The sequence below is a fragment of the Paralichthys olivaceus genome, chromosome 24 (assembly GCF_024713975.1).
Source record: "Paralichthys olivaceus isolate ysfri-2021 chromosome 24, ASM2471397v2, whole genome shotgun sequence".
NCBI lineage: Eukaryota > Metazoa > Chordata > Actinopteri > Pleuronectiformes > Paralichthyidae > Paralichthys > Paralichthys olivaceus.
Genome location: NC_091116.1, coordinates 4,539,710 through 4,544,332, shown reverse-complemented (window position 1 = coordinate 4,544,332; position 4,623 = coordinate 4,539,710). Strand labels below are relative to the sequence as shown.

General features: G+C 37.6%; 1 long non-coding RNA gene across 1 annotated transcript; it reads right to left on the bottom strand.

Moving 5' to 3' along the window:
- Positions 1 to 471: 471 nt before the first annotated feature.
- Positions 472 to 3,428, bottom strand: LOC138407015 (uncharacterized). Its single transcript, XR_011240415.1, has 3 exons — positions 3,278 to 3,428; positions 2,147 to 2,211; positions 472 to 1,460 (listed from the first exon to the last, which is right to left on the bottom strand). It is a non-coding gene; the product is annotated as an uncharacterized lncRNA (long non-coding RNA).
- Positions 3,429 to 4,623: the final 1,195 nt, after the last annotated feature.

Below are 4,623 nucleotides of genomic sequence, written 5' to 3'. Positions count from 1 at the left end.
TTAATCACAGTGGAGCTAGAGGAGAGACGAGAGACAAACAGGGACACTACAGGAAACACCCCCACCCTTAAAACAATGATTCAACACTTACATCACATTTCACTAACTAACAACTAAGGTCAATTCATTCATTACAATGCATTTGCCAACTAATTACTGCTGCTGGATTCAAAGTGAGCGGCAGACACACAAGTTGTACCACAAGGGAATGTCACTTCACACAAAATGGCTGCCACCACGAGGTGGACAAATCAAACAACAGGTGTTACTCAAGCTACCTTCACGCAACACTCACACAGGTGACCAACACAAACGTGGAGTGCAACACCCACCAAACCAAAAGAGTGACAATTACACCACCTACAAAGTTGCTGCCATTCACCAACACAACATCAATTTCGATGACAAGTACTGCAGCAGTTGAGTCAATTTACTTGGTGACCTTCAACACTAACATTACTTCTGATTTCATTCACATCTCTACTCATTCTCACATATCAACAACTGTTCACACCTTCAGCTTCCTGTCGTTTGTTTTGTGACTTCACAGAAAGTGAATCACTTCCTGTTTGCCAGGTTGTCTTCAAATTAACACTCAAGACATTAACTAGTACAATGGCATGAAACATTACACGTGTTTTAAGAATACCACACTGATTACTTACTTATATTTAGTAGCAGTCATGAGGTGAAGAACTTTCACTTTACTTTTATTCATAATAGAGATGTCACAGTTACCCCTTTTTAAAATATATAAGGTACAGAGTGTAGAATTTAGTGATATCTACTGTTAAAGTTGCATGTTGCAGCTGAACACCTCTCACCTCACCCTCTCCTAAAACATGAAAATAACCTGTGGCAGCTTCAGTTACCTCAAAAGGGATTTAGTTTGTTCAGTCTGGACTACTGTAAAAAACAAGCAGCCTCCATAGAGAGCACCCCCTCGATGTAAATATGGTGTATTTAAATATTAATGGCCTTTTCAACAGTACATAAAACTATATTCATATAATTTAGATGAAGTGAACTAGTGAAAACATCATGAGGATTATCTGACATTCAATTTCTGCCAATAGATCCCTTTCACCTAAATTTTACACAGTGAACCTTTAAGTGAGAAGATAACAAACAAGTAAATAGGTGGTTGCCACAAATTGGATCAAAAAATAGTAGCATCATCATATCGTGAGTTGCGCTTTTAAAGGGGCCTATTGTGAGATGTTACCTTGATCGCCCACACACGCACAGTAAAACTATCAAAGGGCCCAATCCAGGAATCCTGGACTTGGAGAATTCCTCCCTCTGTCCAGAATTTACACCAACATACCCAGGACACAAAAGCTTCCATCTTGTGCATTTGGAGCAAGAGTTTGCCACATCTTTTGGGGATCTATCATCGTTTATCTCGTCGCTTTGTGCTGCTGTGAGAGGCCTTCAGCGTGACGCAGACAGCTGGAGATCTGCAGGAAATAAGAGTCACAGTTACTCAGGGTTGTGTTCTCCATCAAATCCAACAGCTTAGTGTTTGGGAAATGTACAACTACAACTCACTGTGGATGTTTGGTGATTACTGATTTTGTTTTCAGTTTTATATCAAATCAAATGTCCTTCTACTTATAAGGTCAAAAAAAAACTGAACAACATGGTAGGTAAAAATATAACATAATATGAATAGAAGTTCCTATAAATGTTAATTAAACATTTGGAAGGGCCTTTTCGTGATGTCACGCTACATACATACATACATATATATATATATATATATATATATTTGGGGTTTGGTAGGGCTGGGTGATACAACACTATTGATAAAATGTGTGGACTCTGCTGACATCTGGTGGTGAAGCTGTGTGTTGCAGCTTCTCCTTCCAAACATGAAAGAATACATTAGACGACATACTAACCTATGACTTTTTTTGTCATATTTTAGACGACATACTAACCTATGACTTTTTTTTCTTATTATTTTAGACGACATGACAGCCTAGAAAAAGTCATAGTATAATATGACGTCTGAAATTTAAATGTATCAAGAGTCGCAGCAGATTCCACTATTAACAAACATGTTAACAATGGAAAAGCTGCAGCAACACGTCAAACACACAGAAGATCCAATAAATGTGTTGATATTTTAAGCAATAGTCACCAAATGATGGGTCTGTGGGCTCCTGGCATCTCCAGCGTACTGGCTCCCTCTACCTCCATCCCTAGCTAATGACAGTAGCAAACATAGCAAACAAATGATACAAGCTTTCCTTAGGAACACACTTTAGTTCATATAAAATACATTTAAATGGAGCAGGGAGCTCAAACGGTGACATTAACATTTTAATAAAGGTCAAATCAGGGCTGAGCGATAAAAGAATATCAATAATGATATCCAATATATATCAATGTAATGATTATGCATTGTGAAAACAATGATGAGGTAGAGCACATGCAATAGATGCCACGTGTCTAGTGCAATTCTTTACTCATTCAACAGAGCAATAGTATTAAAACAATTAAAATGATCTAATCTGTTAAATAGAGATGAAACAATAAACCTGTTTCAATTCAATTTAATTTGTATAGCACCAAATCATAATATACATTATCTCAAGGCACTTTAAAATCTCATTTAACATAGAGAAACCCAACAGTTCCCACAATGAGCAGCACTTTGGCGACTGTGGAGAGGAAAAACTCCCTCCCTCCCTGTTTATCGTCATGATCATTATTTTCTATGTATATTGATTTATGATGGTAAATTATATATAATTGGGTGTTTTACATGGCTGCAAAACACTATCAATACTTATTGCAATTTAATATTCATCATAAAGGTTATATATACGCATATACGTACCAAGGTTATTATAGTTTTGAAATTGTTATTAGTTTTTATTTTTATTTCGTTTTTCAGTTTGCATTTTTATTTCATATATATATATTAATACACAATACAAATCTATGAAATCAACACGTATTGAACTTGTGTTACTTTGATATTGATGAAAATGAAAAGCTGATCATTATTCAAGTGGACGTACTTTAGTTACTTTAGGACAAAAGAAGCGATCGAGTGTTTTACAAGAGAATTCCACACGCGCTCAGGTGTGGTTAGCTTGGGATAGCTAGCTTAGCTTAGCATCGACACGAGGAACTAATGAGACGCGTTTTGCTCGAAAACACGAGTGAACAATGAAAAATGTGCAGCGACACGTCAAACACACAGAAGATCTGATAACTGTGTATAACTGTGTATAACTGTGTTGATATTTAAAACAGTATTCACCTCGTGAAGATCTACGGGCTCCCGATCCAAGCAGTTCCGCATCCAAGCGGAAGTACCGACTGGCAAACAGGAAGTGGAGGACTCCAATGGGATATATGGAGAAGGGGAACTTCGAATAGACCAAGTTACGTAGACTCGCGGGGGTGGAGTTTCTTTATCTAACTCAAACAATAAATATTGTAAACAATTTCCAAACATTCGTGGGCACGACTGATTTAAAAAAAATATATAGCACATCATATGATATGATAATAAAATATCACAATCTGTTTATTTAATTTATTTTTAAATGTTATTCATCCCTCATGACCACATCCATTGACAGGATGATATAAAGTTATTATAATTGATCTTCAGGGTTGTTACTACTCTGAAAAGTATGTACATTTACTGCACTTTTTAATATAATTTGTATACCTTACTATACAATGATGGGGTTTTTTGAGGTCTTTTGCCTTAATATACAATTCATCTTGATGATATTATATATATATTATCAGAGAACTATGATGGGAAGAGGGAAGACACTTTCTTGGTTTATATCAAACCAAGAAAGTCTCAAGAGGGCTGCATAGGACTGAATAATATATTTTCAGCCCCTGTGCCTAAGTACTGCTGTATGCGTATACATGGTAGCAGCCAAAACCATATGTAGCTTAAAAGCATGTTTGCCTTTTTTTTGGTTTCTTCCGCACACACACACAATCTCACATTACTTAGCCGAAGCAATATCCTTTAACTGCCCATGTTGGTTTATAGACTTGCTTGGTGAACTGAGCCAGCAGCAGGCAGCCTTGTGCCGTCCGTGCCATGTGGCGTGGCCTCAAATTCACCGTTTTCCTAATTAGGTGTCAGCAAGGATGGCAGATGATGTCTCTTCTCTCCTCCTCAATGTGGACACCAATGTGCTGGGCCTTGGCAAGCAGGAAATCGAAGAGCGGAGGAAATGCGGGCAGCGTGACTGAGTCGCACGTTTTTCTTTACCTTCCATTAACAGACATATCAGTGGTGACGCATACACCAAAAAGTGCCACGGCCCCAAATATTACTGGATCAATCTGGTCTGCCGATATCTTTGGTTTTAGCAATATGATTCACACTGATCCATTTATTTACATCCTTCTATCTTGGTTATTTTGTGGACACCAGGTGTTCCCAGTGTGAACTCTGCAGGAACTATTCAACCCAGTTGCGAATTCCTGCTCAGAAAACAGACTTGACGTCAGAATAGGATGAAATTAGCTTCAGTTCCACGAATAACTCTGAAAAGCTTGCATTTGAATTTGGGAGCCACATACATCACACTCCTGCACACAGGGATTATTTACTAACAATTAAACAGAAGG